This window comes from Rhinatrema bivittatum, chromosome 4 (genome assembly GCF_901001135.1).
Source record: "Rhinatrema bivittatum chromosome 4, aRhiBiv1.1, whole genome shotgun sequence".
Classification (NCBI taxonomy): Eukaryota; Metazoa; Chordata; class Amphibia; order Gymnophiona; family Rhinatrematidae; genus Rhinatrema; species Rhinatrema bivittatum.
In genome coordinates, this window is record NC_042618.1 from 47,575,025 (window position 1) to 47,592,981 (window position 17,957).

Here is a 17,957-nt window from a genome sequence, read left to right on the forward strand (position 1 = left end):
AGTGTCCGAGTGGATAGCGAGGATCAAGGCCAGAGTATCAGTCCAGAATGGTCAGCCGAAGCAGGGGTCAATACCTTTAGTCAATCCAGGAGTAGTCAGGTCAGGCAGAGGTCAAGTTCCAGGCAGCGGTCAGACGAAGTCAGTGTACAGGCAGAGATCAGGTTCCAGGCAGTGATCAGACATGGTCAGTGAACAGGAAGAGGTCAAGATACGGGCAGCAGTCAGACAAGATTAGGAGCAAGCAAAGGTCAGTACCATGAGATCAGTCCGAAGGGTACGACCAGGAATGGAGAGATGAAGGAGCAGGAGACGCTGGAACAGGAGACACTGGATCAGGCAAACTAGCAACACCGGAGTGTACGACCCGATTGCCAAGGCAGGCATCATGGGTCTGAGCCCTGCCTTATATATGATGGTTCTGTGATGTCATCAGCGTGCGCCTCCCAGGGTTTCCCCGCGCTTGGCCCTTTAAAGGGCTGCAGGTTGGCCACACGTGCGCCTAGGGGCAGGGCCGAGGACGTGGAGCCGTGCTGTGAGGCCTGTACGGGAGACGAGAGCCCAGAGCTCGTGAACAGGAGAGCAAGGTGAGCAGGGCCGGCCATGGAGCGGATGCGGCCGGGACGCTCAACAGTTACTTCTTGACAGAAGAGTTCTCCTCCCCAAGCAGCAGAACCTCCCCTTTCACAGCAAACCTATGAATATCCTCCATTAAATCTCTATCCATCTCCTCTGTCTGTAATGGAGGTCTGTATATTACACCAATATGAATAGATGTCCTATTCCCTGTCCAGATTAACTCACAATGCCTCCTCCTACCTTACTTGCACCCAAGGGCACACTGGAAAAGGAAAAAAGAGATGGATCCTTTCTTCACCACACCCCTCCAATGTCTCTGTCTCTCCTTCACTCCGCCAGATTGCTTTACTTTCTGAGTCCCAGGATTCCAATGTGGAGCAAACAATAGTTCTTTTGCCTGCTTCCTTTTTGCAATAAGCCCTTTCTGTCTCTAGTATGTAGCACTGATAACTATATTAATTTATGCATCCAATAAACACACATGAGACAAAGAGTGGTTTCCAACTCCTTTATTGATAGTTAATTAGATGACTAAATAATATTTACAGCTTCAATAAATTTGTGACTCTACTTCGTTAGCAAAGTCTCTACTTTTACTGGAAGCACTTTATGTTCACTAAATTCCTTCTTCTTCCCAATTACTCCAATTGCTTCAGAATTATCAGATTGAAATTAGTTCAGTCACCTTTTAACTTTTCCAATTTATTTTCCCAGCTCTTCCCACTGAAGGTGGTCAGAATATAGTCCCAACAGATTATCAGAACTTAGTCTCAGATTTTACACTCCTAGATCCTCTTGAATCCTTTAACTCCTTGTGCAGTGCCTGGTGGGCATTTTATTCTCCCCTTATGTAATACTCCATGTAGCAGCAACAAAGTTCTCATTACCTTTACTTTGTATTGTTTAGTTTCCTTCCTTCCTTTATTTTATTTTATTTTTATTTAGATATTTATATTCCACTTTTCAGCACTTCAAAGCGGATTACATTCAGGAACTGTAGATATTTCCCTATCCCCAGAGGGCTTACAATCTAACAGGCCGATACCGTACAGTGCGCTCCGACGGAGCTTTTCTGTGCACCCTCCGACGTAATATCATGGCGATATTAAGTCGGAGGTCCCGAAGAGTAAAAAAAGTTAAAAAAAAAAAAAAATTTAAAACGGGCTGGCGGCTGTCGGGCCGAAACTGGACGCTCAATTTTGCCGGCGTCCGGTTTCCGAGCCCGTGGCTGTCAGCGGGCTCAAGAACCGACGCCGGCAAAATTGAGCATCGGCTGTCAAACCCGCTGACAGCCGCCGCTCCATGTCAAAAGGAGGCGCTAGGGACGTGCTAGTGTTACCTCGATCGGGGCGCGCGGCGGCGCGACGCGCGGGAGGAGCCGGGCAGGGCACGGAGTGTGATGGCGCGCTTCGGTTGGCGTCTGCGGCGCGGGTCCGCAGCGCAGGAATAGCGCTTCCCCCGCGATTCGCTGGCCTCTGTGCGCGCAAGCAGGACCAAGTCTCGCGCGATTTGGACTGGCCACGCCCCCTGACGTCAGACGCCGACTAAGGCCACTTTGCGCGGGAGATTGGGGCTATTTAAACTGAAGTACTTCTCCTGTCCTTGTTAGAAGGTCCGGCCTTAGCATGGGCTTCTCCTTTGTGGGAACGAGATGATCCCATCCTCAATTCTCTGGATCGATTTCTCAAAGAATTCCGTCTGATCTTTGACGAGCCAGGACGTTCATCCTCCGCGGCAAATGACTTACTTCAGATTAAGCAAGGCGCACGAACTGTTGGGGAGTACGCCATTCACTTTCGTACCTTAGCCGCTGAATTGGCATGGGGTGAGGAGAGCCTTACGGCAATTTTCCGTCAAGGTCTGGCGGAGAATATTAAAGATCAATTAGCGGGTAGAGACCCTCCAGAGACTTTGGAGGGCTTAATCCGATTAGCTATTCGATTGGATCTACGTTTTCAGGAGAGGACACGAGAACGAGCTGCCACCCGAAGAAATTTCCGGTTGGCTCCGACTTTTCAACAACCGATGGTCGCCCCACAGGCTGGCCCGGCATCAGGAGATTCAGACGAACCGATGCAGATTGATAGATTTCGTCTGACTTTCGAGGAACGAAATAGGAGACGTGCTAAGAACCTCTGTTTATATTGTGCGGGAGCGGGGCACTTCCTCAACAAGTGTCCTAACAAACCGGGAAACTCCCGGACCTAGGTCGGGTAGGAGAGGCCTCCCTGGGTCCCACCATTCCCTCTCCACAACTGCTATTACCCACAACCATTGACTTCAACCGCGAGCCATTGCACTGTCAGGCCTTCATAGACTCAGGGGCGGCGGGTAATTTCATTCAGGAACTGCTCGTGCAGAAATATCAAATTCCGGTGGAATCATTGTCCACTCCCCTGTCGGTAACCTCAGTATCAGGGCAAGCTGTGGGTATGCTCATCACCCACATTACCAAACCCTTGTTGCTTCACACCGGCTTACTTCACCAGGAAAGCATTCAATTATTTGTACTTCCTTCATCAGTGAACCAGATAATTCTGGGCTTACCGTGGTTACGTTTGCATCAGCCTCGCATTGATTGGGCCTCGCTACAGCTTGCAGAGTGGAGTCCATTCTGCCTTCAACACTGCATCAAGACTCTACCTAAGATTCCACTGCAGTCCACACGACTTGTTAATGGTATTCCACTACCCTATAAGGATTTTCAAGACGTCTTCAACAAACAGTATGCGGAGATATTACCACCTCACCGCAAGTACGATTGCTCCATCGAACTTTTACCTGGAAAGACTCCTCCCAAAGGGCGCATTTATTCCCTTTCGGAACCTGAATCATTGGCCCTACGTCAATATATTGCGGAGAATTTGGAGCGCGGATTTATCAGACCTTCCACTTCCCCGGCCGGCGCCGGATTTTTCTTTGTAAAGAAGAAGGATGGGTCATTAAGACCTTGTATTGACTATCGTGGCCTTAACACCATTACCAGAAAGAATAAATATCCTATTCCTCTCATTTCGGAATTGTTCGATCGCATTAAAGGGGCACAAATCTTTACCAAGTTGGACTTACGAGGGGCCTACAATTTGATAAGAATTCGGGAGGGGGACGAGTGGAAAACCGCATTCAATACTCATGATGGTCATTATGAATATTGCGTCATGCCCTTCGGTCTTTGTAATGCCCCCGCGGTATTTCAGGATATGATTAACGACATCTTTCGTGACATTCTGTACTCCCATGTAATTGTCTACCTGGACGATATTTTGATCTTTTCTCAATCACTATCTCAACATGTGCTCCATGTCCGACAAGTCCTGCAACGCCTTCGGGAGCATAAACTGTTCGCCAAACTAGAGAAGTGTGTCTTCCATCAACAACAATTGCCCTTTCTTGGCTACATTGTCTCGAACCGAGGATTATCCATGGACCCTGACAAACTTCATGCCATCCTTCACTGGCCCCAACCGGTGGGGTTAAAAGCCTTACAAAGGTTTTTAGGTTTTTCCAACTACTACAGGCAGTTTATTCCCCATTTCTCATCGTTAGTGGCACCTCTCACGGCGCTTACTAAGAAGGGAGCTTCTACAGTGTCCTGGCCGGAAGAGGCACGATTGGCCTTTCATCGTTTAAAAACTGAATTCACCACTGATTTATGTCTCCGACGACCGGATCCTGCACGTCCTTTTACCCTCGAGGTAGACGCCTCTGCTGTTGGAGTGGGGGCGGTTCTTCTTCAAAGATCCGCAGAAGAGCAGTGGGTGACGTGTGCCTTCTTTTCTAAAAAATTTACTCCTGCGGAACGGAATTATACCGTTGGTGACCGGGAATTATTGGCCATTAAGTTGGCCTTTGAAGAGTGGCGACACCTTTTGGAGGGGGCTCGTCATGTGGTTACGGTATATACAGACCACAAGAATCTTGAATATCTGGCTACTGCCCAGCGTCTCAACCCACGACAAGCCCGGTGGGCACTATTTTTTAGTAGGTTTCATTTTGTTGTCCGCTTCCGTCCTGCACAGAAGAATGTTCGAGCGGACGCTCTTTCTCGGAGCTTTGACTCTCTGGATGACCCGGATCCTCCTCGCTACCTCATCGACCCGGCTCACATCCAGTTGGCCGCCACCTTTACGGTACCCGTCGGGAAAACGGTCGTTCCCAAGCGGTTGCGCCTAAAGGTTCTTCGGTGGGCACACTCCTCCCATCTGGCGGGACATCCGGGGGTTGCTCGTACCCAGGAACTCCTCTCCCGTCAGTATTGGTGGCCCAACTGGGCAAAGGACGTTAAGAATTTTGTGGACTCCTGTCCTGTTTGTGCTGCCCAGAAAACGCCCCGGCGGAGACCTCTCGGCTTCTTACATCCGCTTCCTCCTCCTCGGTCTCCGTGGACCCATATTGCCACCGACTTTATCACTGATCTTCCACCCTCGGAAGGGAATACGGTCATATGGGTGGTGGTGGACCGTTTTTCTCGGATGGCGCACTTCGTTCCTCTTCCCGGGTTGCCCTCCGCTCCCGAATTGGCTCGTCTATTTTTGCTTCATATTTTTCGCCTCCATGGCCTTCCCCTAAGTATTGTTTCCGATAGAGGTGTTCAGTTCACGGCTCAGTTTTGGACTAATCTCTGTCGCCTCCTCCGGGTACGGCTTGATTTTTCGTCGGCCTATCATCCGCAGTCCAACGGCCTTACTGAGAGGACTAATCAAGCTGTTAAGGCATTTCTTCGGGCCTACGTGAATCAGCGACAGGATGATTGGGCGTCTCTATTAGTCTGGGCCGAGATTTCCCATAACAACCTTGTCCATCAGGCCACCGGTAGTTCTCCGTTCTTTCTGGTGTATGGCCGACATCTGAACTTTCCTTTACCTGTTAGCACCTCCTCCAATTGTCCAGCTGTCAACGCCACCGTTACCTCCATGTCCCGTTTATGGGCTGAGACTCATGCTCTGCTGATTAAGAACGCCGCGGTTATGAAGCATCAGGCCGATAGGCTACGGACCCCGGCTCCTGATCTTCATTGCGGGGATCTGGTCTGGTTAAGCACTCGTCACCTTCGCCTACGCTTACCCTCTGCTAAATTTGCTCCTCGGTTCATTGGACCCTTCCCCGTCCGGAGACGTCTCACCCCGGTCACCTATAGCCTGTGTTTACCCCCCTCCTTGCGGATCCACAACGCATTCCATATCTCTTTCTTGAAGCCTGCAGTCCTAACCTGGCCGCATTGACCGCGGCGATCCGCTTGTCCGGTTCTTCCTGAGTCTGATCAGTATGAAGTACAGGCTATATTGGATTCCAGACGTGTCAGAGGGCGGCTCCAATATCTCATTTCCTGGAAACATTGTGGTCCTGAGGAAAATACGTGGGAGCCCTCCACTAATCTCCAGGCGCCTCGGTTGCTTCGGGCTTTTCATCGTCGCTTTCCCTCTAAGCCTGGCCCCCGGGGGCGGCGGAGGGGGCCTTGCGGAGGGGGTACTGTTACCTCGATCGGGGCGCGCGGCGGCGCGACGCGCGGGAGGAGCCGGGCAGGGCACGGAGTGTGATGGCGCGCTTCAGTTGGCGTCTGCGGCGCGGGTCCGCAGCGCAGGAATAGCGCTTCCCCCGCGATTCGCTGGCCTCTGTGCGCGCAAGCAGGACCAAGTCTCGCGCGATTTGGACTGGCCACGCCCCCTGACGTCAGACGCCGACTAAGGCCACTTTGCGCGGGAGATTGGGGCTATTTAAACTGAAGTACATCTCCTGTTCTTTGCTTCGGCCACTTTTGTTCCTGGGAGCATCGCTGTGTGTTGGCTTGCTGTTTCGCTGCTTCTGACCTGTTTCGGACTGCCTCTGGATTACTCTGCCTGCTGCCTGCCTATTCGGATTATCTGCCTCTGGTTCCTGATTGCTCGCTGCCTGCCCCGACCTCGGACTGCCTCTGGATTACTCTGCCTGCTGCCTGCCTATTCGGATTATCTGCTTCTGGTTCCTGATTGCTCGCTGCCTGCCCCGACCTCGGACTGCCTCTGGATTACTCTGCCTGCTGCCTGCCTATTCGGATTATCTGCTTCTGGTTCCTGATTGCTCGCTGCCTGCCCCGACCTCGGACTGCCTCTGGATTACTCTGCCTGCTGCCTGCCTATTCGGATTATCTGTTTTTGGTTCCTGATTGCTCGCTGCCTGCCCCGACCTCGGACTGCCTCTGGATTACTCTGTCTACAGCCTGCCCTGACTCGGACTGCCTACCGATACCCGCGCTCTCCTCCTGAGTCCAGACTCCTACGTCTCCAGGTAAGCGGTCTAAACTGTGGTTCCACTATTATCTGAATACTAGACGTAACAGCTAGTGTCCCTAGCGCCTCCTTTTGCCCGTTTCTACCGCACCACCTAATTTAAATACTGTATCGCGCGCACAGGCGAGTGGGCGTTCGTCCGCTCTCCTGCGGACTTTACTGAATCGGCCCGTAAGTTTTTACCTGAGACAATGGCGTACTTCCTTACTCCTTTCACATAACTTAGGAAAACTTAGCAAGCAGGAGAAAGAGAGCTCGTGTCAACTTGAAACTGTAACTAAAAATCCAGACAGGAGGCAGAGATCTCCTGCGTCTGGAAAGAGTAACAAAAAATCCATGAGTATAGATGGTGCTTTGGAATGATAAACAGCTAGGACACACCATCTGCTATTCCCACATGGGGGGAGCAAAACCCAAACCTCTCTCACTAACTTCTACACAGAACTTTCCCAATCAATTGGTACACTCCTTTTAGTTAGGGAAACCAAAGGTTCCCTACACATAAAACATTCATTAGAGATTTTATTCATGACTAAAAAAGGGATCTATCTGTCCTGTAAAAGTATTTTAATTTGGAAGTTGCGGAATACAAGCATTTTAAATAAAATGAATAAACATATGTGGTCTCAATAGCTCATGTAAAATATAGTTGGATAATTCTTACATTGATCTAATAAAAGCTATTACAGTGTGTAGAGAATTCAGTTTACTCCAATAGCCATAAAGCTACTAGATCAGGACACTGAAAATAAAATCCTTTTTTTTCTGCATTTGTAGGCTGATGGATTTTTTCCTAATCATATTGATTTCAGTCTTTTTTTTTCTGCTTTCTTCTTGTCTGTCTTCTCACTCTTATTTATTTATTTTAAAGAATTTCTAAGCTGCACACTCCACAGATCATGGTGGCATACAACATAACGTACATACATAATCAAATAAAAAACATAAAACACAAAATGATCGAACAACACATTAACGCATCATCTGATCAATCTCTTAATAGTGGATATCATCACATATTTATAAGCCTCCAGATGTTATCTAAAATTAAGCCACTACTTTTCTGGGCTTTGTTCCTTGACCTCAAAAAGGCGATTACCCCTCGAAAGCAGTATTAAATAGCCAAGTTTTCAGGGCTATTCTAAACTCTTTAATATCAATCAAGGTGAGAAGTGAAATGGCCATCATGTTCCATATTTTCCAGATCCGCCTTTCCATTTCACTTTTCTTCTCTTTCCTCCTCTGTCATTTCCTTCTTACATTGATCTTCTCTTTCATCTAATTTTCCGCTATTTATGTTTTCTCTTCATCTAACTCACTCCCTTACATCACCATCACCACTGTCAGCTGGATCCACTCCTATTTCTCCTTCATACCTCTTGTTTTGTTGAGCATCTCTCACCCTCTGGTTCTCTCTGTTCCAATGCTTTACTTCCCTAGTTATCCTCTTCATGGCCCCTCTCAATCCTCCATCTCCTTTTGGGGTTGTTCCTCCCCATCCATCTCCCGCCATCTGCTTTCATTCTTCCCAGCCAGCCACTGCCTATCTGGCTTTCTCACCAGTCCCCATCATCCCCACACGGACTCTCTCACCTCCTACCATTTTCTTTTATTCTTACCCCCTCTCCACTATTTCATTTCATTCATTCCCTCTCATGTTCTCCCATCCCCTCCAGTCTGACTCCCTTATCATTATCTCTCTGATTCATTCTCACCCCCAGTCTTCCCCTTGCGTATTTTCCACTTTCACTCCCTACAGCCCTGTTTGACTCTTGCACATCCATCCTAGTTCTCCCATCTCTGTGTGTGCCTGTGTCTCTCTCTCAAATTCTTCCTCTAACCCAATTATGACGTCTGGTTCTCTCATCCTTCTTCACTCCTCCCCCTTCATCACTTACTTATTTACATCCTTCATCACCTCCTATGCCCCATCCCAATTTCATCTTTTGCCTCTTTCATTCCCCTCTCCACCCCTTCGCCACTATGACTTTCTTTCACACACATATACACCCTCCCTCTGTCTCCGTCTATCTCATCCTTCTGGCTTACTTGCACCCTTCTACTCCCTTTCCCAGCTTGTGTGCCCCCCCCCCCTCATCCTTCCCTCATTCTCTTACACACAGCCTTCCCTCCCTCCCACTGGAGTCTCAATCGTCTCACAGCTGTTGCAGAATACATGGCAGGGCGAACCTTAGGGAAAAGAAAGGGTCCAGTCAGGAAGATGGGGCAGGTATTCAATCCTTCTAGAACTCAATTCCCTTCTCACTGCCCAAGCGTTCACCTAGTCCTCCCTTTCCCCAACATTCATTCCCTTCTACACCCATTCCCTCCTCTGGCATTCATTCCTGTCGCACTTCCATTCAGCATTCACCTCTCCCTCCTTACAAATCACTCACAACTGTGATCAGGAGCTGTGTCTGCTCCAGCCCTTCCACTCTTCCTGTCCCTGTGGCAACAGTCAACACTTGGGGGTGCAAGAGTGAAAGGGCCAATGTGGTCATAGCAGAGCAAAAAAAAAAAAAAATCCCCTCAGCTTCTTGTTCCATACCTCTCTCTCTTTCTCCTGTTCCCACATACTGCCTATTGCTGTAAGGGATAGGAGTGGAGGGGCTGGTCCAAGGAGCAGAGGGACTTCTCTGCTCTGCTTTCTGCTCTAGTTTCATTCCCTCCCTTCCTGTCCACCTTAGTGCGGTCTGTTGCTGCGGGGAAAAGAGGGGAGGGGATGGAGCATAAAGCAGAGCAGCTGTTCTCTGCTGTCTTAGGTTTGGGGTCTTATCCAATAGGGCTGGGATATGGGCCCATGTGCCCATGCCAAGCGATGACCCTGTATGCTGCACCTGCCTACCACTGTACAATGACTTGCTTAATCCACCTCATAACATCCCTTATGAAGCAACTTCCCTGACCAAGATCTGTTTGTCCACCCTTTAGATTGAGGCATGGAAATCGCAGGAAATCCATTCCTTAAGTTGCTGGCTTTGACTCACCATAACATTGGTCTCAGATAAACATGTTCAGACGAGACAAAGGCCACTGTCCATCCAAAGTTCACCACTGGGGCCTCGAAGCCAACCCATTGTGCACAAAGTAGGTCACACATTATAAAGGAGTGTCCACTCTACAAACTAAGAGGTAGATGAATAGCTTTGAACTTGGTTAACGAGGATGCTATTGCTTGGCTTCATGGATTTGCATTTACTAAATAATAAAATGGATAATTTGTTTACCAGTCTTCTAATGCAGAACCATGTCAAAGGCCTTATTGAAGTCAAAATAGGCAACACCCCCTGTTGCCTAACTCTCATGGTAGTCTAGCTCTAGATGGCTCACTCGGCCAGTGGCTCTCTCTACTTAAGAATTATGTGGGTGGTTGGTTGACCAGATCTCCCCTGTGCAATGTTGTTTAGGTCCTGTAATGCTTACAGGCTGAAAAGCAGTGGGGAAGCCTCCCTCGAGGAGTCCCTGCAGTAGCAAAGCCAGCAACCCTTGCGTTTAGCCAGCCACCATTTTCTTTCATTTTATTTTTCAATTAAATACCAGCCAGCAAATGGATAGAGCTGGGGGGGGGGGGGGGGTTGTCCTGCACTTTCACATCTTCCCCTCCCCTGGCACGTTGTTCTTTTTAGATCCTTTTAGCTCCCTTCCCCCCAGCTCTCTCTCTCCCTCCTTTCTTCTCCCCTCCTGGTAACTTTCTCCAGCATCAGCCCCTCTCTCCCCTCCCGCCTACCTTTTTGCCGTGATCATGCTGCTGCAGGACAGGTGTTGAGGCAGTGGAATAGCCGCGCTTGCTCAGTTCCTCCTCCTCGTGTGCCATCTCTTCAGCCGCTGGTGTTCCCCATGGGACAGAAGTGATGCTGGGGAGGCAGCAAAAACACGGGTCGGTTTTTTTCTGGGCATCCCGAAGAGAGGAAGAGGCACAAATCCAGTGGGCCGACACAAAAAGGGGGGGGGGGGGGTGTGGAGATTTTGGGGCACCTTGCAGGGCGTAAGTGGAAAAAAACAAAAGTGGCAGAAGCAGCACTGGAAATCAAATATTTCACTGCTGCCCTGCACACCAGTGGAAATAAAGCCAGCAGAGAGGTGACAACACTGTGGATCCCTAAAAGGCTAGAGGATGGGAATAAATAAAAAAAGCTAAACTACATGGAGCGGCAGTTACTACCCTTAAGAGAAACATGGGGTAACCAGCACGGAGCGGCAGTTACTACCTTGGGAAGCTGCTGGGCAGACTAGATGGACCTTTTTGGTCTTTTTCTGCCGTCATTATTATGTTAGTATGACTGAGAAACAATGCTGCAATATACTTGTTTCAATGTAATGCATTATCCTTTCATTGGTAGTGTTCCCAGAACTTTGCTCACTGTTAAAGTTAACTGGCAAGTCTCTAGTTATCTGCTTCCTTCTTATTCCCACTTCAAGCCCTGGTTTGCAACCTTTGGCATATTCCGTCCGCTTCTCCTTTGCGTTAACCCCTGATGGGGCACATAAAACATGAGAGGGGGCTGATGCCTGTCTTGGAGCTAAGCACCAGGTCTCTCGGTGGGTTCGCTACAAACAATGATCAGAGAGATGCGGCAGTGGGCCGGGGCAATATTTTACAAACTGAAAAGGGAAACCCACCCACGCCTGTTTCCCCTCTGTGACCTCCCCCTCTGACTGCTCCCCACCTTCCTTCAACTCTAATACCAGCTTCTGACGAACCCATCCCTTGGAATAAAGGAGGGTCTCACACACAAAGGCATCATTATTTCTGGGGTTTCCAGCAGTCTGAGATTACAAAACGTTTAAAAGACACTGATTTGATCAGGGTGCAAAGGTTTCTTCAGCGAGGCTGTAGTAGCATCTTCGCCACAACACACAACACTTGCACTTCTTATCTTTTATAAAGAAATACGAAAAGTACTCCCCAACCCTCTCTGCAGGGGAATATGTTACTCCCTTTCCTCTCAGTGTTGACATCAGAATTACTCACATTACTCATTTGACAGCTGTATATCTCTTCTCACCATGCAAAGCAACTCTGTATCCTTCCCCGACAGACTCCAGAATTCTCCCCTAGGGATTCCCCAGCTTCCCAATGCTCACACCCCTCTGATCCTTTTCCATGCACGCTGGGGCTCCCAACCTTCCGCTGGGTGCCTCCAGTTTCCTGCGAAACGTTGAACACAGGTCTTTATAGTCCTCAGAATACTCCCTCTAGTGGACCCTTCTTCCGTAGGCACGTAAAGGAAACACTCAATAGAACACCAGATAGAAATTCCATTCGCAAGCTCCCCATTAGTTAACATACACCATGTTCTTCTGCCAAACAATTCTGCCATCTGGTGGTCATTCATGGTAGCTGTCTTATCAGTCCTTTTCCATAAGCAAGAAACGCAGAGAAGACATCATGGGGACTTCCCTTCAAGGGTCATACTCAAATGACGCAGGGCCTAGCTTAAAGCCCCATCACGTTTGTACGCTAAGAGTCTGTGAGTAACTTCTGTGCCAATTCTGTCGATGCAGCATTATAGAAAACTGGGGCTCTAGGCTATATTTATTTAAAGGTTTTTTTATATACCGATAACTGTTTGCACATGGTATATCTAACCATTTTACCAACATACTTATAGGACAATGCTCTTTGATTTTTCTATATTAATCCTTAAAAGCTACTTTGAAGCATTCAGGAAAGGACATAGAAATTATTCGTCTGCTAGATTTTAAAAAAATAGACTGAAAGAATATACTGGATTTAAGACTTAGTCTGGCAACCGTCATCACTTTCTGCTCACAGGTCTGATGAGGCATTATTTTAACACCTATCTCCTCACTTTCCCCAGTTCACAATTCTTCAAACACCTCTAAGGACTAGGATCTTGCTAATTTATGCAAAGCCATCATCTGAAGTGCTCTACAGCATTTATTTCCTGCTGACCCCACACTTAGGGATATACTGCATGTGCTTCTATCCTTGATCCTTGCTATCATATTTGAAGAAAGGACCTGTTTAGTCTCAAAAGATTATATACAAATACTTTTTTTTTTTTTTTAATAATTTTCCTTCAGGTCCAGGGAAAGCTGTTGCAAAGAATCTTTCAGGGAAGTGAAAAGTATAACCTTTGTTTAATGAAGTTGAACAGAAAATAAGAATGAATCACTCACTGGCAGGAATAGGTGTCTGAACGAAGAGGATTTACTAATTAGGCATTACAATAAAAAAAAAGAAAAGAAAGGACTTCCTTTACTTTTAAAGTTAATGAGGCATCAGCCAGCAGGAGCCAATGTTTTAACAATGTTTTAAAGTGTCTATTATGCCTCTCATTGGCCATCAAGGACTAATGTGCAACCTGCTAGAAGGAGAGAGACGTTCTTCAGGATTCTGGAATGGGTTCTCCAGCTTGCCCAGGGGGGTAGCCTTTGGAGCCAGCTTCACTTTCTCCTTTCGGTGATTTGTAGAGAAACTGCTGATGAGGGGAAAGGGAGGTGCACTGCCCTGCAGAGAGTCCCTGCTTCCAATCCCTCATTGGTCTGCTGCACCCTGGAACGCTGCAGGCAGTTTTCACAGCTGCTGGGAGGGGGAAGGGGAGCTGTGCTCATCAACAAGGGCGACACCTGGTGGCTGGATTTCAAGTCCCTGATAAAGAGCCCCAGAAGGAGGTCTGGCGCAAGGCTCCCAGCCTTAGGACCGTTGTTGTTATGACGAGGAACGGTGGGGAGAGGATCTAGAAAATAGGGTAAAAATCCCTGGGTACTTATGAATGAAGGCTCGTGGCATAAGGATCCCAGCATGGCTCTGATTAAGTTACGTTAGGAGAAAAGAGGAACTACCGCCCTCCCCTCCCCCCCCCCCCCAAAAAAAAAAGTCCTCTCTGATCTTTTCTCTGCAGGGGCAATACTGAGGGGAGAGCTAGGGAAGGAGTAGGCTTATGGGTACCATAATCACCCCAAAATTAGCCTCAGCCCTCTTTCCCATTGCTACCCTTTCCAGTACAAAGCACAAACACATTTGTTAAGATTGCAAGCAACATCATTGCTTTCTCTCTTGCACCCCACAGATCTCATTTCTCGTTCTGGGACTGGTTCTGGGTCAGCCTGTGCTTCTAGGCCCCTCCTGGCTTCCGTGCAGGAGGCAGAACCTGTGAGGGCACACGGGGCCATGTCCCTGCAGCTACTGCCGCTCCAGCGAGTGATGAGGTCTACCGAGGGAAAGAGAAGCAGCCTCACCCCACCCCCATCCCCAATGTTCTGTCTACCCTACTAGGGAAAAGACTAGCACCACTCCAGTCTGTTTTTTTTTTTTTTTTTTAAGGCAGAGCAGCGAGACACTCACTTCTGATATATATAGGAGTTAATTTGAAAAGAATTTCTGCACATAAACCTCAGTGTCTGGGGAAAAGTGAGTGCAGGACAAGATTTTGTGCGTAATTTGGACTAGCGAGAGGCGTTCTGGGGGCAGAGTTCGGATGGGGAAGCCGTTTATGAGCACACTTGTGATTTTACAAAGTATGTGTTGAGAGCAGGCGTAACTTGCTGGGTGCATGTCCCAGCGCTACCGGCACTACCCACAAAAACTTTCAAAGGGGACCTATGCTTAGAAGTCCGCTTTGAAAATTTGGGCTAAAGTCTTCCATTTATTTTCTACCTGCAGACTCTAGCCCTCCATGAGCTGCTGAAAATTTCCCTCATAAAGAATAATATGCGTGCCAACAATATTAGGGATGCAGTTCCTACCGGCTCCTCAGTAGGTTCACTGCAAAGATGCTCTGAAAGGACATATCAGCGCTTCATTAACTGCTTAAAGGATGCAGATGAACTTTGCTCTCTAACGCAGAGCTTCTCAACCAGTGTGCCATGGCAAAATCCCTACTGTGCCAAGATGGTCTCCCTTCTCCCCTCCTTTCTCACACGGTGATGTTGCACTGCAACCTGTAACTTTTGATCCTCCACAAGTCCCTTCCGGCCTCCCATGCTTGTGCTAACCTATTAGCCCAATGTCTTCCTGCCATTCACAGCAACTTGCCTTCCAATAGGCACCTGCTGCATGTGCAACCCAGCCTCGTTGTTGACAAGCAGCGTTCCCTCTAAGCTGCGTGCCCACGCACAACTTTTTCCCATGGGCGCGCCCAGCTGTGGTGGAGAAAGTGAAAGACGACAGACCTGGCTGCGGGATGCCACTGAAAGTGAAGTATAAAAAACAAAACAAAACAAGAGAGAGAGACCCATCTGCAGGCTGCTGCATGAGCCCAGGTCAGCGGGGCCGAAATGGGAAAAAAAAAAAAAAAAGCCACATCCTGCTGAAGACCACCGCCAGAGCCCAGGCTGGCGGGGCCGAAATGGAAATAAAAAAAAAAGAGATCCCTTTGCAGGCTGCTGCTGGGACCTAGGCCGGCGGGGCCAAAATGGATAAAATTGGGAGCTCCTGCTGAGGGCTGCTGCCAGAGCCCAGGCCAGCGGGGCTGAAATGGAAAAAAAAGAGAGATCCCATTGCAGGCCGGCAGGGATTAAATGAAACAGGAAAAGAGAGATTCTGCCGCAGGCCATAGGGTGGGACCGAAGTAAAAAAAAAAAAAAAAAGCCAGAGACGCAGCTACCAATGCTGCTGAAGCCCAGGCCCATGGGGCTGAAGAATGCACAGAGGCACAATTGTGTGAGAGAGATTAGGAGCCTATTTGTGAGTGTGGCTGTGAGAGAAAGCAAGAGAGAGAGGAGATTAGGAGCCTGCTTGTGTGTGTGTGCCTGTGTGTGAGAGATTGGCAGCCTGCTTATGCTAATGTGTGCCTATGTGTGAGAAAAAGAGAGAGACTGGGAGCCTGCTTGTGAGTGTGCGTGTGAGAGAGAGAGTGGGAGTCTGCTTGTTTGTGTGCCTGTGAGAGCGCCTGTGTTTGTGTGCCTGTGTGAACATGTGTGTACCTATGGAAGTCTGTTTGCTACATGCAGACACTCACATGCATACCACACATAATGTATCTGTGAGGAAGAGAGAGAGAGCTTGTGTATGTGAGAGAGAGACTGTGTAAGAGTATAGGCATGCATATGAGAGAGAGAGTGTGTGAGAGAACGAATGTGCTACTGTGTATGTGTGTGTGTGTCTGAGAGAGAAGATAATCTGTGCAGCTCTCCTTCTCCAAGCCATGATAATCTCAGGATAACTGGAAATCCCAGTTATCCCAGCAGGAGTTTTTAAAATTATTGGTGGTGTTTCTGCTGTTTTGTAATATTTTCTTGGTGTTTTTGGAAATTTCTAGCAAGTTTTTTTTTAATTATTGGATGTTTGTCAGCTGTTTCAAAATGTATTCTTTTTATTAGTATGATTCTAATATTATGAATATTTTATGTCTTGATTTTATTGCTTGATGTTTTGTGAGGAATGATGTTTCTGTTTTTCCATTGTTGCACTGCATAATACAGTTAGGCTTGTGGTTCAGTTTTTGTTGGCACATTTCTATTTATACTTTCTGGCCTTTCTGTTTTGTTTTGGTGAGGGTCTGTCTTGTGTAACTTTAATTCTTTCTGTCTAGCTATTACAGAACTATGGTCATCCCTTCTTCATTTCTCTTTTAACAAAAACTTGCTCTTTAATAATTTTGCCTGCATGCAGAAAGCGGTTCGAATGTTATTGCTGAAAATATTTTTTCATACACATTTTATTTTCACTGCTGTTAGTAGATATTAGGTGATTATTTTAAGCCAGTGTTTCCCTTAAGGACTGTGTTGCGATGAGTAGTTCTCACAGGGTACTATAACCAAAACGTTTTGCTCACACCAACCCATTCCCTAAAGGGAACACTGGGTGTTAGAGAGAAGGAGATTGGGATTAGATCTTGAGGGAGGGGGGGTTTAGAGAGAAAAAGTGTGCTGTTTGGGTTGGCCCTTGGGGAGGGAATGTTGTGCTATTCAATTTAGTTAAAAGTAAATTTCCTGTCATTTTCAAAGTCACATGACCAGTGACCGGTATGAATATATAACATTGCAAAATTTGGTTCGGTGCACCACAAGAATCAAGCAAACTTCAAAGTGCGCCCTGATATAAAAAAGGTTGAGAAGCTATGCTCTAAGGCAGAGCTTTCCAAACTGTGTGTCGCGACATATTAGTGTGTAGCCTGCAGTGTGAAGGTGTGTCGCACGAATGTAGCACATTAAAGCCCGGTCCACATAGCACTTGGCACGTCGGAAGTTGCTCCCCTCCAGCGTCACGCACATGCGACGGCACGTGAGGCCGTGCCACAACGCAGCGCTAACGTTGGCCAACTGAAATAAGCAATACCGACTTGCATACAACCATCTGTTTCATTGGGATAAAATGGATAAGTTTCTAATTAAGAAAAGAACATCTGAAGAAGACGTTTGTGATGAACAAAATGTATCGACTATAGAGAAAACTACACAAGAATCAACTGTTGAACGGTCTGTATTAATAAGCAAGAAGTGTAAAGGAAACATTTCCACACCTCGTTTATACAATGCAGATTATATAAAACTGGGGGTTCACATTTTCTGGTAATGAAAACATTCCTTGTCCCCAGTGTTTAGTTTGTGGGACGATACTTGCAAATGAAAGTATGGTACCAAACAAATTAAAGCGCCATTTTACCTCAAAACACAGTCATTTGTCAGAAAAGCCAGTAGAATACTTTATTGAACTTTCAAAATCTATAAAGAAGCAGTCTGCATCGTTCATCAAGAGAATGAAGACATCAGAGAAAACTCAAAAGGCAAGTTACTTGGTTGCTCAAATAATTGCCAAAAATAAGAAGCCACATACTTTTGCCGAAACCACTATAAAGGAATCTTGCTGTGCTATTGTTCGAACAATGTTTGGGCCCAAATTTGAGATAGAAGTTAATAAAATCCCTTTGGCAGATAACACGATTGGAAGACGTATTCAAGACCTGTCTGCTGACATTAAGCTTCAAATGAAGGATATTTTTCAAGACGATAATATGCTTTTTACATTGCAGTTAGATGAATCAACAGATGTCAGTGGGTTAGCACAATTACTGGTTTTTATACGTTTCATTCATGCTAATAGAATTATTGAGCAATTCTTGTGTTGTCTAGAACTTCCAATGAGAACTAGAGGCGAAGATATATTTAAAACATTAGATTGCTTCATGAAGGAAAATAATTTTCAAT

At 47.2% G+C, this 17,957-nt stretch overlaps 1 long non-coding RNA gene across 2 annotated transcripts in view; it reads right to left on the minus strand.

The window, feature by feature from the left end:
* The window catches only part of LOC115089789, a 30,349-nt gene extending 18,394 nt beyond the window's left edge, over window positions 1-11,955 (minus strand). The window contains exons 1-2 of one of the 2 annotated variants that reach the window (XR_003856235.1): window positions 11,849-11,955; window positions 10,570-10,696 (exon numbers count right to left, since the gene is read on the minus strand). This is a non-coding gene — a long non-coding RNA (uncharacterized LOC115089789). Of the gene's footprint in view, window positions 1-10,569; window positions 10,697-11,814 lie in introns of both variants that reach the window. The other variant, XR_003856234.1, reaches the window with a different exon arrangement.
* Between the last annotated feature and the right edge of the window lie 6,002 nt (window positions 11,956-17,957).